Source organism: Centrocercus urophasianus, unplaced genomic scaffold, assembly GCF_019232065.1.
Source record: "Centrocercus urophasianus isolate 14NV4802_14NV808 unplaced genomic scaffold, USGS_Curo_1.0 seq_10, whole genome shotgun sequence".
Lineage (NCBI taxonomy): Eukaryota > Metazoa > Chordata > Aves > Galliformes > Phasianidae > Centrocercus > Centrocercus urophasianus.
Window position 1 is genome coordinate 92,787,226 of NW_024884142.1, and position 16,093 is coordinate 92,803,318.

The following is a 16,093-nucleotide window of genomic DNA, read 5'->3' on the forward strand; positions in this document are numbered from 1 at the left end:
AATATCTGTAAGGATATGGGAAAAAAATAGCTAAAATATGCAGTATGAATTGTGGACAATGTGCAGTATTAAACACTGGCAGAATTTGTTTTTATTATAGTTGATCACATATCTAATATACTGATGGTTACCCATTTGAAATAAGCTCTTTCTTGCATAAATGTTACAAGTAGTGTTTGCTGGTTGTTGGTTTTTTTTTTTTTTTCTGATTGAAAAAAAAGTCTTTTACATTTTATTCTTTTAAGCTATATTGTAATTTCCTAGCATTATCTCATGAGAGCTGTAATTACTGTGAAACAGTTGACAAGCCTTATTCTCTCCTTTTGTAGATTTCTTTAGGTGACACACTGAGCATTTTGATAATAAAAGCACACAGAGTATTTTAGTTCTTTTAAATTTCATCTCAATAAAGCTACATAATACACACCAACCATCTGGTGTTGGAAAGGAAAACTTTAAATATGTCAGAAGTGAGGTGCCTGATTCACCAATATAATCTAATTTTTTTCCAATCTAGACTTATTGATCAGAATAGAATTATGCAGAATTGAAAGCGAAGCAGAAATGCAGGAGCCTTGATGGTCTGCAATAACTGTTAAAAGAAAACTGCTCAGTTTTCTTTTTAAATCAGCACATCTGAAATATCGGTGTTACATGTTTTTGTATCTATGATAATGGAATTTCTTTAGGCACTTTTATTTTCATTTGTATACGTTTCTCTGAATGAATGTCTGATGCAACAGTGTGTTGGCATGACTGCCTAGCCATGCATTTTACATTTCTGTGTCTTGATCCCATTCTCTAGTCTACAGCATGATGCACCTTCTTGGACAAACTCTAAAATAACACAATAACTATCATCTGAAGTGCTTTGGGCACAGATTATATCTAACTTGAGGCTTAAAAATGAATTATGCAAAAGATGCAGTAGTGATTTTCATACGAGTTCCAATTTTCTACTCTTGACCACTGTTGAAAAAAAGAGGAAAAGATTCATGTTAGCATGCTTCCCTACACTTGCTATCATGGTAGAAATGAAATGTGGCATCAGAGAACTTCAGAAAATTTGAAGAAAGGTTTGTGTGTTTATTCCTATGAGTTTGCCTTTCCAATTATATAAGTAATCAGCCATACTACAAAGCATGTTTTTAAAGATATTAGCCTTCTACTATCTACTACAGAAGAAAATTATTTCTATTTTTCTTTTATGCTGGTGCTTCTGGCTTTCTGTGACCTGAGTTCTTTCAAAAGTAACTAAAAATTGTGAAATGTATCATTATTTTAATTCATATCTAGCAAAGGAAAATCTCTTTCTGTACATTTGTTTTAGTAGTAGCTGATGTCTGGACCTGGAATATTCTGTAAACTATTTTTTCAAATACAAATCAGGCATACTGAAAAGCTAGCATAAGAGTAACATTTAGCAGTCTATGAAGTCTCACTAGTACAGTAGTGTTGTGGAGCACACTGTATAGAATCAGATAACTCAGTGTAGTACTTTTGATGATGGTGAAGGGGTATCTTTGGTACAAGGCTGCCAACAATGCTTACTTCTTTCCAGATAAGTCATTTTTTTATGTTCTGTCACAAATATGAGATACAAATGTATCCTAGATGCAGATGTTTTGTGATAGAATGCAGTTTGGTAAATTTAATTTGTTTATTTAGTGCTTTATCTTGGCTCTTCGGGTTATTTTTCATTTCAAAAATCTGCCAAACAAATCTAATGAGAAAGATTTTTTTGCCATGATATATGGGGGGGAGAGGGGTTGGATGGAGAAAAAATCATGGTGTAATTTCAGTGTCATCTAGATGCTTCTAGACTTGTGTCTGCATTCTTTAGGAAGGGCAGAATGGATAGAGAAATCATGAACTGTTACTATAGGTTTTAGTAAATTGCATGGGCTACAAAACACATGCCAAACTTTTGCAGCACTGAAGTAAGCCACATTCCTTTCACGTCAAGTGAGGTGGCTCCTGTGACAAGTCTGGAGTAGCACCTGCTTGCTACTGACAAGCACAGACCTTATAAAAGACAGTGTGCAAGATGTGGAAGCAGGGCCAGGTGGTCCAGGAACGCAGTCCGTGAATGCATAGCAAGAAAAACCAAAGCCTAGCCTAGCAGGGGACATAGATGGCAACAGGAAGAGCTCCTGTCAGCACTGAAAGAAAGAGCAGGAAAATGGGCCCACCACTAAATGAGGTGAAAGGACCTCAGGGCAAAGGACAAGGAATAAATCAGGGTACTCCATGGCTTCATCGTGATCTTTATCAATAAGACCACCCTTCAGCATTTTCACTGCACTTGACCACACTTGTACAATGCACAAGATATACACTGCATGCCTATGGCAACTGAAGGAATTAATCCATATGTTTTCCTCATCACTGTAAACTTGCTCTTGATTATCTTTGAAAGGTCCTGACTTTGGGGGGCGGTTCCAGAGAATTGAGGGGAAAAAAAAAGAAAGTGCTGTCCTCAAGAAGGAGGAAACTAGAGACTGGTCAGCCTAACATCAATTCCAGGAAATGTGATAGAGAAGATCAACCTGGCAGCTATTTCCAAACATAGTAGAGACAGGAGGGCAATTAGGAATATCTAGCGTGGACCTACAGAGGGGAAATTATATGATTTCATGAGTGTAGATTCGGTATTTAGTTGTTTTTCATTTTATTGCTAAGCAGAGAATTCAACCTCTCATTTGAAAGCATGATGAGTACTCAAAATTGGGACTGAATCATGTATCTTTCTGGAAAAACAAAACAAAACCAACCAACCAACCAACCAAAGAAACGAAATTATAATTGTCAGATTGAATGCAGCGAACAGTGGATACTCTTGGCTGTTACTGAGGATAGACTGAGATGTCCTGAGGTCATAGGATGTTATAAAAATATATTAGTTAAGTTTATAAGAGATATGGATAGTAGGGTATTTGGCATTATACAGATTCCAGGAGGGATTGAATACTTCTGGTTTTGGTGTAGTGCTCGGAGAGTGCATTAAGTAAGACTGAAGTTATACTTCAAACCCTGAAAAATTTAAATATTGAGTCAGTTTTTGAAATGAATGGACATTTTTATACACGTCAGTCTTCCTTGAAGAACTCTGATCAGAACAGGTGCATTTTTGCAGTGAATGAGGCAAGAGTCTTTTATTATGTGAACAGGCAACTAACAATTATATAATAATCCATATGCAAGGAGGGGTAATTTAATATTGTGTTCAGAAATGTGCAGATGGCTTTCCCTAGATTTACAGTACTTTATGCCTGAAATTTAACGTTGTATCTCACTCACACTACATATGCATAAAGAAAAGGAATATTTATTATTTTGAGTTAGCTATACAAGTAACTTGGTATGATCAGTCATTGATATGATCAGTGTTGACATTGGATAGGCATTCTGCTGTCACAGTGTCTTTCTTTTTCAAAAATGTGAATCAGAGGCTGATATTCGTATAATCCCTCTGTATGCTGTCACTCAGTGTTATCCAAATGATGAGTTTAAACTCCATACACACATAAAAATATATATTTATTAATTTATTTTGCTGTTATGGATATGGCATCTTTTGGACCTTTTGACACTGAGAATGTCTGAGAGTGCCTTAATGCTACTTTTGTGAGGATTTGGACAAAGTGAAGAAACTTCATTAAATCAATGACCAAAACCTAAAGTAACCGTACAAGCCACTACATGTTTTGGTACTTTCCAAAATAGCAGAAAATATTCCTGGCCAAGTGTTTGCAGTTGCTAGCTATCAATAAGCATATAACCTGTTATTGAGAAAAAGGACGCACAATTCCTCAGAGTACATTAAAACACATTTGATTTCCACCTCCAGTAGCTGCGAATTAAAAAAAACTGTCCCTGATAACATACAAGTCTAAATATTTGATGTGATTATTTTGCCATGGAGGCTCATGGTACACAGGAGAAATAAAGACAGCAACTCACAATTACAACACAGGGCAAGCTTCTGGAATGAACTAATTAAAGAAATCTCAATTTGTTCAGCTTATCTCATCCAATCTTTCTCTGTAATGAATATCTGGAATTTTTGGTGACAAACATCAATGGCCTAATTTGTATTATCTTCAAAGGAAGTGGGATTTCACACAAGCAGTCTTGAGAACTTAGAAATGCCTTGGTATTTAGGAGAATCAGAAAAACTGTAAATAGAGCAAGGAAGACAAGAAGTGCTAACTGTGAACCACAGCTGTGAAACAACATTTTAAAACTTTTGTTTCTATTGGAATCTTAATCCAGATAAGGTGCACTTTGAGCTACCAGGCTGTTGGCACACACAGTGCTTTGAGCAGCATGACTCAAAAAATGAAAACTTTTTTTTTTTTTTCTCATCCTCCAATCCTTGATGGCCCAGCTGTAATTGCTTTTTCACCTCTATCTTGTATGGATCTCAAAGCAAAGTAAATTTTGTCTTTTCATTAATATCTGCTCAATCTATCAATTACATAAAGTTAACCAGGCATTCTTTTCTTGATGGTCTGAAAACAGCTTTTAGAGTTTTTGCCTTCTTTACAAAAACATTCTGGAGTTGCCGATTGGGTGAGGTAATAGTTAGGTAATTTCCATATTCCTTAAAGATATAGATCACCCTATTTAAAAAAGAGTTTGACTGTGACTGCATATTGTCACTTAATATTTCTAAAAAAACAGTAGCCAGAAAAGCTTCAAGTGAGGATAACATGATACAAAAAAAGAAAATACAAAACTTTTAAGGTAGCCAGAACATATTTTTATAGCTCTGCTTGTAGCTCAGATCAAAGCAATTATGCAACACTTGTGGCCTACTCAGAGGCATTTTCTGCTTCACAATATTAAAAATGGAACATAGTGTCAGAAAATTGTGAGCTTCTCTCTGCCTCTGGAAGAATTAAGGGAGTAATTAAATTGAATTTTGGTATGTCAATAATATCTTTCTCTTATTAATGGTGTAATAATTTTGTAAATCAAATCCTGGAAGTGTTTCCAGTGTCATAAAGGTGAAAATGATTAAGGGTAATGAAATTCATTCTCATGGAATTAAAATTGTTCTGTTGGGTATCGTCAGATTCCTTTCTCTAGAACATTCAAATTATTACAATTTGATAGTGTGTTATGTACAATTCAGGTCTGAAATTTGGTATCTATTAGAAAAGCTATTCACAGTAACAGTGATAGCAGATAAGTGCTGTCGCTATTCTTTCTCATACATTTCTCTTTTAAAGATGCTAATGCAGTCTTGTAAACTGGAACGTTCCAATAATATGTATTAAGATAAATGTTAGGTAACTGTTAGGTTTCTAAACAAGATTAATGGTCACATATGGTGCAGCTGAAGCAGAAGTTTTACCTCTGTTAATGGTGTCTCCAACAAACCCCTCCTCTCAAAAAAAAGAGCAATGAGTAAGTGCTGGGTTTTTTAAACAGATGATAGCTGTGAGCATCACAAACGGTAAGAAAGAGGGAAAAGCGTTCCTAGTTTGTCTCCTTTTTAACCCATAGCATGAGAAGAGCTCAAAGTATTTATAAGGAGTTTAGTAATATATACCTATTTTATCTATAAGTTATTTACAGTAGCACAATGATGGTTGACACATCAGAAAAGCAAAATTATTCAGTCCTTCTGAAGTCTGTACAGCTGGACTCAGGTTACTAAGGCAACCTGATCTTCCCCAGCATGTATTCTTGCTTGACAGATAGGTAGGTAGGTTAGATTCCAAGTAACAACATAGATAACAAGGATACAAGGCACTCCTATACGCATTACAAAACAAAATTTTCATGGTAGCTTGAGATCTTCTTTAGAGTCTTCTGTGTTTTCTTTTTTCTTTTTCTTTTTCTTTTTTTTCTCCCCCTCAGATGATGTAGAAAATTGAGGCAAAGTAAAAACTTCTATTAATAAAGTAGACAAAATGACCTAAATCTTACATGGGTAAATCAAGGTGTTCTGCAATCCAATTTAATGATCTGTGCAATTCCTCAGCAGCTGAGAATGGAAGCATGTGCTGGTATAATGGCAAGGCACATAGTAAGATAAATTTTGCAGACGTTTTTATACCTTTCATAGTTTTGTTCTCTTCTCATGCTACAGGATGGATATTGTAACCTATTTTTTGACCACTTATATCTGCTGATTAGATGGAGATGGGAAGCTGTTCTGAATGAAATTTTGACTTTCTTCCTAGTGTGCTTATTCTCTCTTAATATCACATGATATTTAAGATCCTTGAATATCTCATTTTAACTGGGGCGTATGAATGTTATATACTGATGTTGTGTTTTAAAGTCTTTGTAACTGTTGTCATGGAATCATAAAATTGTTTGAAGGTCACCTAGTCCAGCTTCCCTGCACTGAACAGGGATACCTACAGCTAGATCAGACAACTCCTGACCATAAGTAACTCCAAAGATGGGGCATCCATCACTTCTCTGGGCAGACTGTTCCAATGCCTCACCACCCTCATTATAAAAACAAACAAAAATATGTTTTTCCTTATATTTGGTCTAAAACTCACCTCTTTTAGTTTGAAACCATTTCCCCTTGTTCTATCACAACAGACCTTGGTAAAGAGCCTGTCTCCATCTTTCTTACTGCCTCCTTCAGATACTGAAATATACTGATTTTCTGCTTAGGTATTTCAAGAAATTTTGTAAGAAGGAAGCAGGATTCATAGTAGCTACGAAAAAACACTGTTGGAAGCATTACTTCTGCGAGTAAAAGAACTTAATCAGGTCTTAGTGTCTGCTGGTTTAATGAAGCCAACTACAAAATTAAGTCCTAGCCTAAGGAAAACTGTTGCATACTCAAAAGTGAGTGTTCAACACCCAGCTTGGGTACTGGAAAGCTGGACTTTAAGAACAGGCAGCAAAGAGCATCTGATGCTCATCAAACTGTTTGGTGCACACAAAGCCAATTTAAAGGTTGTATTAAGGTTGTATTTTTCAGTTTGTTGCTGATTCTGATGGAATGTTCATGCTGCTAAGCTTTAAGCTGTCACCCTTTGTAATGAAGTCGTACTTCCAACTGGAAACAGACATGAAAAAGCGCTTCATTTCACTCTAAACATTCACGCACTAAAAAACACTTAAAATGCATGGCATACAGTGTATAATGTCAAAAAGCATTAATATTTACAGATACCATTTTCAAATGATCATAAGCTCTTAGTCTGTGTTACCATATAAGGAAGTCCTCTCTTAGTGAATGTTGTTTTAACATTCTCTCCCTTTTAACCAGTGTAAATCTTCAGAATACTCCCGGTCACATCAATGGGCTGATGCTTGGATTGTACAAAATATTTTACATAGAGACCAGAGAACTTTGAATTTGGGAAATTAATGCCACTCAGAAGTATCAACTGTGGTAGGCAACTCCTCCTGTCCAGAGATGTTAAGTAGGAGCTGATGTTGCAGGCAGGGCCCCCAACCTCCACATTTAATACTAGACCAGGCTGCCCTTACTAAAAGTACACTTTCCTTGTAACTTCATGAACTGTAATTGTAGGTGCTGTCTCATATCTAAATAGGTTTATGGACAGCTCATATGCTTGTTTTTGACTTTCAAGTCTCCTGCAGGGTATCAGAAAGACCACAGTGTTTCATTACATCAGAAGAAGACAAAAGACCTTTCCTGTCTTTCACCATTCCCTATATTGTAGAGGTATCATTGTAATTAAAGCTACCTACACACTTTCTCCTTCAAGTAATTGGATGCCACTCTCCTGGTCAGTAAATCAATTTAAGGATTGTCTTGTTTCTATGTATATTAAATAGAAAGGGCTTGTATGTCTGCAGGGGACATATATGGGATATGCATAGATCAGTTGTACAGGATATACACAGCAGTTACCAGTATTTCTCAGAACCACCAGAATGCCTGCACAAATATACTTGTATTTTGCAAGAGCAGCAAACAACACGATTTAAACAAGTCAGATTTGCAGTGCATTAACAAAGCTACGTATATAGCTATTTCAAAGAATATTCAAGGCTGCTCAGGAGTATCAGATTCAGTATACGTGTGGTAAAGGTCTAATATGAACATAGGTAGAGGACAAGCTTCAGCTTCCTAAGTACCAGTAGTTCCACCAAGGTGATATATATCTGAAAATCTTGAGGGGGATGGGGAGGGAAATCCCCTAATTTTATGCAGATTCTGGAAAGATGTTCAGCAGTCCACTTAGCCATTTGCTGACCTTCTTCCACCTGCTTGTTTTCTTTTGCCAAGTTATGCCTTGACCTTGAGCTCCGTTCCTTCCCCCTATGCTTAGTCTTTTTTTCCTTTACTTTTGTCTGCTAAAAGGATAGGAATGTGTTTTAATAGGCTTCTTTCTGTAATCCCTGAAGGGAAGCCTTTACGGCAGGAAAATATTCAAAATGATAGTATCTCTCTAATTGAAAGCACTACCAGGAAAAAATGAAAAATGGGAAAGTTCAGATGCTTTCAGAAGCAAGTGGATTTTATTTCTGTACAACCGAGGCCTGAAAACTTCCAACTGTCACAATGTTGAGAACATTTTACTAGCAATAGTAAGCCTATTTCTCCCTGAAACTCTACCCCAAAACTTTCATCTTTCCAGCCTCTACTTGCTACCAATGTGTATTAATACTGATATTTAATTTGAACTACTTAATGCAGCTTTGCTGGGATGACAGCCAACTTCAAAGAAAACATTTCCTCTCTAACCCCAACAAATGCACAGGGCCAAGAGATGATATTTTCACTGAAGATTAACCTTTTCCTGGGGATGATACAGTATGCCAAACAACAAGGAAAGGTTCTGAGTACTATAATAGAATAGCCTATAATAGAAATGCAGTTTATTGTAGTTTCAGATTTATAGAGAAAGTATTTTTTTTATAATTTTGCTGTATCTGCACTATGTAGATTATTGAATTTATTGATCAAAAGATAGGCAAATTATATTAGGAATTTCTCCAGCTTGCTTCTCTAGGAATTCTCCAGGAATTTCTGAATGAAAATAGGGCTGAGATTTTGCTATAGCTAGAAAGCTGTAAAAAAATATTTAATTTATTGTCTTGGAAAATGTCAGGGAGGAAAGTCAAAACTGTATGGTCTTCCCTGTATCTGGAGCAGGAACAGCATCCTAAGTGGTAAATTAAAGTTCCTTCTAATGTACAAAAAAAACTCTCAAAAAGTAGGAAGTCTGTAACTTTTCTTTTTTCTTTTTTCTTTTTTTTTTTTTTTTTTTTTTAATTTCCTTAAATTGTTGATTGCAGACACTTTCCAAAATAGGGTTATCAGTTGGGGTGGGGGGAAGGGTGGCACTTAACAATATTTACGTCATTTCATATAATAGAGCATCACTGATGCAACAGAGGCAGCTGGGGGCGGGAGGAGGGGAAGGTGCAGTGGAACCAAACTTTAGACTTATAAAATTTAGGGATCTCTGCCTTCTAAGTCAAGGTCTTGTGAAACTCCATCTTTAGCCCAATACACCAGACAGTAATATTATGATGAGGGACATGCTATTGCTAGATTACTAACCTTAATCAGTTTGTATGTTAAATCATTTGTAAAATTGGAAAGCATAGGAGGGAGAGTATGAGAATGTAGAAGGAAGTAGGGAATGATAACCTTGCATGGAAGTGTTGGCAGTTTTGCATCCTTAGGTCATAAGTTCTTCTGGATAGCACAGGATAGTTTGGAGTAGAGTTCTGTGTGATTTTAGTTTCTGAACTGTTGAGGCCTACCAGTATTTAATAGTACACTACATTGGGGAAAAAATGCCACAGAATGTCTGTACACAGCCATGTTCGTTTGTAAGTTTAAATAAAAGGAAATATGGACTATTGTGAGGCATCCATAGACTTGCAAATAATAATACCCCGCTGTAAATATTCTGCAAAGAATGTAGTATATTTGCTTATGTGAGGAAAAATAAAAGGGGACCTATTGATAACAAAGGTCTCATATAGGCCTTTAACTCTAGATTAATTTTAGATACTCTCAGTAATAAATTAAATTATCCCTTCATGTCACTGTTAAGTGATTCTAAAGAAATTTTTTTGTCACTCTTTTAAAATACAATTAGATTTTAAAAACAAACAAAAAAAGACAAAACAGGAAATGGGAAATTTAATAAAGCACAAGTAACAGCACTTTGTTAAAATCGTTCCCAGACTTCTTACATATATATCAGTAATCGCCTTTTCACATTAAGACGTCTTCTAAAATTCTCAGTTCATTTTCTATTCTTTTGACAGTCTGAACACTTTGTCTGTTTTATTTATTTATTTATTTATTTATTTCTACTTCTTTGTGAATGGAAAATGATGAAAAACCTATAAATCCAGAGATGAGGTTTAATATGAATTTCCACATTGCAGATGTTCTGTTTTCTAAACAGTTATATGAAAATGCAGGCATTTCATTAAATGGACTAGCTTCACGGGAAAAAGCCTCCAATCTTTCCGGGCAAGTAGAAATGATAAAGGAAGTACAGAAGAAAGCTCAGAGGTCCCCAGAGACCTTCCAGATTTAACCTTCATTTCCTTTTTCATCTTAGATTTCTTTATTATTATGTGGAAATATGTGGTTTAGCTGTTCTTCAAGTTGACAGATGGTAGAAATCCTTTAATTATGATCTTGGTTGTATGCCGCCAGTGCACAAAGGGGAACCATGATAATCCACTCCACTGTGTTATTAGGAGTCATTGCACATTACTCGTGCTTTTTAGTGTAAAATCCTGTGTAAATCTCACTGTAGAAATAAAATAACCAAAGTAAAAAAAAAAGATTAAATTAAATTATATTTGCAGGAAATAAAATAATTAGCTATTATACACCACTCTTCCATGGACAGATAGTAGGAGAAGCGTTTAAAGATTAAGAACTTGTTTAAGCTTGTTTTTTTTAAACTTGGTTTTTTTTTTTTTGGTTGTTTCTTGCTCAACTATTTAATATATAATTTATCATGCATTTAACCTGTCTTTAAAATATGATCGTGTTATCATGTTCAGTGTACATCAGGTACAGAAAGGAAAACCTTCACAATATTGTTTCCTTTGCCACCTGTTCTGCAAAACTTCTATTTATTAGTACTTTTATTCCATTTAGATAAAACGTGATTTATCTCTTCCATTTGGTTAGTAATTCTCTGTAATTATTTATGACTGGACTTGAGGCTATTTTCAAGCACTTGGAGACCTTTGTTTTTTTTTTCCTATTGGAGTGGCATAAAAGGGCCCTAGGTCAAAATTCAATGTATCTACAGAGAGCCAGTGTAATTACCTTACAAACAGAGAATGCAGTGGTCCTCTTGGAATGGGAAGCTTCCTCTCTGTCCCCAGCCCCCAGGGTAACAAGGCAAATGAAGAGTGTGGAACAAGGAGGAAATCAAAAGTTTCTTTCAGCCTATAATGACCTGGATAATCATCACAATTCTCAAATACACTTCAGTGGTGAAGTGTTCCCTGTCCATTGTCCACAGTGGCTTTTCTACCAGCATAGATAGGATCAGCTTGGGAATCATTCCTATGCGATGTAAGTGGAACACATAAAATAATGCAGTACTATATACAGAAAGTGATTTCTGCTCTCCAGACTATTGCGTTACCAAACAAACTGAAAAGAGTAACTTTTCAAGGAAAAGTTGCCAAACGCTAGATGCTGTGTCAGCATTAACAATCAACAATTTCATCCACTCCAAACTAGCAGCAATATTTCATACCTTTTCCTGAAAAACTGAAGTATACTATGACACATGGGATGTGAGTTCAGCAGTCATACTTATGTTACAAAAGGGTGATGTTAGCAAAATAATTATTCAAATACAACGCCTATTTTTATGGGCCTTTTTTTTCCCCATGAATTATTCTATGAAATCACCGATGACTGTTTCTGTAACATGCTGCCCATGCTTATTAATGTTTAAGACAGGCAGTAATGAATTTATTTGTAAGAACATATGTGTCAGTTGTACAGACAGTAAAATAAGCATGTAGTGATGTTGTGGCTATCAGGATTAAGTGTCACTTCTAAAAGTTTCACCCCATTGCTGATATTTGTCCTCTGTTTATGCAGTGGACCGTCAATTGCAATGATCAGACTGGAAGCAATTTCTTTGATGTTTTTAAAAGTAGGAAATAATTTTTCACCTATCTGAATGTCAGTTGGCTGAGAGTAAATTAAAATGTTCCAGTACTGAGACTGGCAATTATTGCCAAATGTAACCTGAATGGCTTTGGTATTAGTATTCCTAGCAGGGATTTTTTAACTCTTCTTGCAACACGTAGCTCTTGTTTCATTCTAGCCATTTAAATTAGGAGAGCTGAAAACAGTGATCAATCAGAGGTAGTTAAAAAAAAAAAAGAAAAAAAAGAAAAAAAAATCATCCCAATATTGCATTTTCTTCATGGCAAACTTGAATTATCTTCTTTATGGGCCAAATTGTGCTTTGATTTAAATTATTGATAAAGGTGTCTTAAATACACTGGAAGCAAGATGGATTTCTAAATAGGCAGCTATCTTTCTAGACTGCTGTGAGTACTATCAGCAGCTAATGAGACCAAGGCTTTCACTGCCCTGATATGCCTGGTTTCCAGCTTTGAATGTGCAGAGCCTGTGTCTGAATCTGGATCCGCTGTATAGCTGTTTAAACCATAGTAAGGCATGGGGCCATTATTAAATTTACTATATGCCTCTGTGAATCCTGGCAGTGCATTCTCATCTATTGAGAAGCCTTAGAAACAAGCTCCTCAGGCAAAACATCCATTAAAGTTTCTTTTCTTAAAGAAAAAAAAAAATCTTCTGCTAATTTGCTGCAATTTATGTTTGCTTTGTGATTCTGCAGCCAAGCCTGCCAATGAAACTGTGCTAATCATTAGGAAGCTTGTGCTTGTATGCATTCAGGCATTCTACAAATACCACTCCATAACTAAAGCGATGTTCTAAAAGGGTTTGGGTTTGTTTTTCCTGCATGGTTAAAATCTTACAGCATGTGATTTTGCTCTTTTCTCTCCTTAAAAATCCTTGTGTATTTCATCTGAGGAAAAACTATTCTTACAGCATACTTTTTTTCTTTTATATAGTGTAGTTTAATGATAGAAAATAGGTGTCTCACAGATAAAATTACATACTACATGCTTCTGTGTCCTGTCTCAAAGATTTAAGCCCTATAATCTTTCAAAAATTGATCATTAGTCATTTATCTTCTGTAATGGTACCGTTGGCTAAGAATTTGAAAAACAGTTAAATTAAAAGAAAAAAGAAGAGTAAGAGTCAGTAGAGGTAGCACTTTGTGGGAAGACCATTAGAAATGAAGGGGGAGTGGATAGAAGTGTATCTTGTAAAGATCTTTTAAAGACCCCAGAAATCAAAGATGAGAAATGAACTGCTCAACCATTGAAAAATATTGGGTCAATTTTCCACATTTTGGAGATCTACAGAAGTCTGTGTATCCTCTGTAAACTCTACCACCTCATGCAAAAAGCTGCAACTCCATTTCAACGTTGAATACACAAATTCTGTTCCTTTGTATTCCTTCAAACCTGAAGTCTGTGTCTGTTGCTCATCTGAGAAGCTTCCTGTCACAGAGTTAAGGAAAAATTATTTTAATCACCATTTTGGAAGAAGGCATCTCAAGAGAATGGTAGCTTCTACTGATATTTTAGCATTGGTTTATAAATGGATGCATTCCCACATGAAAGTGCAGAGATGAGAATGTAGCTGTCACATCCAGCAAACTTTCTTCAACATTCCTGACTGCAGGAATGTGCACTGTGACTTGCAGTTAACAGTAATACACTTTATGTAATTATTATCTTGCTTTAGTCCTAATGGTTTCTGAGTCCAATAGGGGTGCTAAGTGTAATTTGTGATATTTCAGAACAGACATTACTTTTTAATGTTGCTGTTGTCCAGCAAAGTAGAGCCTATCAGGATATGCTCTATCTTATAGTATGTGATTCTTTTTTCTCATTTTCTGTTTCTTCATCATAATTAGTCCTGATGCTGCCATGTTAGGATAAACTCATGATCCATCTCTATCCACTCTTCACTACTGGCCAGATACCAGATGCTTCTGATGAGAGCTTGGAGTCTGAGTGGCTGAGGCATATTTGGAAATATTGAAATTTAAAACCTGTATTAACATTTATTTCTGGGCCAGCTTTTGTTCCATAAGCAATGAGGTATAGAAAGAGAGTTATGTAAGGGACAAGCATATAGGCTTAGTTGTTCTAATTTTATACCTGATGGGGGGAGCACAGCGGTAGTTTGCAGTCTTTATCAAAATAACAAGAGATCTCCTCATTGTTTAATCCTTGTTTACAACCTCCAATAATCCTCATTTTCAGCTTCTAACATAACAAAAGTTGATGATTTACTTTAGCTACAAAAGTCCTGGATATTTTAATTAAATGCTGCTTTCATTAAATGGTACTGCACTGAAATTTCGTCTTGCATAGAACTCAGTAGATATGGTTATCAGGGTACAATTTTAAATATTAATATGCTATCATTAAGGATGGAAAAATTGCTTAGACTGAAATGATTTGCAAATTTCTGCACTTCAAGGAATCACCTGCAAAGATCTTGGTTTTCACAAACGTGTATTTCACACAGTGGGAAAGCGCATAGTTGTTCATGGTCACTTGGAGGTATTTCCATATTAGCTTCAGGTGCCTGTTGTCTAGGTGTTGTCCAGGTGCCTGTCAGCTACATCTGACTATCCACAGTATCATTTTATGTAATTTTGCATCCTTGTGAAATTTGTTAATGAGCCATTTTAGGAAGACATTCCATGCTTTCCAGATAGGACAGCTTAGACTGTTCAGAAAGGGCACAGAATCATAGAAGCATAAAACAGTTTGGTGTGGAAGTCACCTTAAAGAGGTCTAGTTCCAACCCACATGCCACAGGCAGAGGCACCTTCCATTAGATCAGATTTCTCAAAGCCTGATCCAGCTTGGCCTTAAACACTTCCAGGGATGGGGTATCCACAGTTTCCTTGAGCAATCTGTTCCAAAGCCTCATCACTTTAATAGTAAAGAATTTGTCTTTAATATCTAATCTAAAGCTACCCTCTTCTAGTTTAACTGTTACTCCTTTTTGTATCACAACACTCCCTGACAAACATGTTTGCATATCTGTCTAAAAAAAGTATTGGAAACAACAAAAACCGAAACAGTGGCATGCTTGGAGATGAACAAAAAGATGGCTATAAATAAATATATGGAGTGCCTACCCAGAAATAAACTTTCTGAGAGATCAAGGGATGCCACTGCTCTCAGGAAACCTTCAGTAAACCGAAGGGAGAATATAAATTGAAAAGTGCAAAGGTGGTCTTTTGTGAGGTTACTGAAGCCAGCCCTCAACCTTTGAAATTTAAGCCTCATGACCTGTAGAGCACTGTTTCCCATGTTTGCATGATAGGAAGAATAACTGCTTTTCCTTTCTTTAATCTTTCCTTTCTTCCACTTAGTTTCAAAAAAACAACAGCAACAACAACAACAACAACAAAATAGACAATCAGCTAAGCAAAATCCCCACATTCTGCTTCCTTTATTTTCAATATCTTTTGGACCTAAGCATTAAAATGTGAGGTAATAAGTTTGAGGACAACCTGGGAGAGGAGAGTGCCCCTGCTTTTAAAAAGAGAAGAATTTTCTTGACTGGTTGGTTGTTTTTCAGAAAGAGATATGAACCAAGTTACCCTATAGAAGGTCATAGCCACAAAAAGGAGAAAACTTTCCTACCTTGAAAGTTGCCACAGAGGGCAAATTCTACGAATGGCAATAAACTAAAGGGCTCATGATCATACAAAAGCTGAAATAAGGTGATTTGTTTTTATCGTGTCCCATAGCATTCTGTAGGGGCAGCACTTAATGCCACAATGTCTTCTGATTTCATTACTGCTCTGTTGCTTTTTCTGGGGTTTGGAACTTGGGGAAAGACGTGAATGTGCCCATCTGAATGTATTGTTGTAATATCAATCTTTTCAGACCTCCTGGGTCCACTCTGCAAAAGATATGAAATAGTCAATAGCTCCTATGTAGCAGATAAAGAAGAAGAAATAATGAATGTGCTTTAGTAGTTGGTATAAAAAATGAGAGGAAA

At 35.9% G+C, this 16,093-nt stretch overlaps 1 protein-coding gene across 2 annotated transcripts in view; it reads left to right on the plus strand.

The window, feature by feature from the left end:
• The window catches only part of NRXN1 (neurexin 1), a 425,606-nt gene that overhangs the window by 98,496 nt on the left and 311,017 nt on the right, over nt 1-16,093 (plus strand). The window lies entirely within an intron of this gene.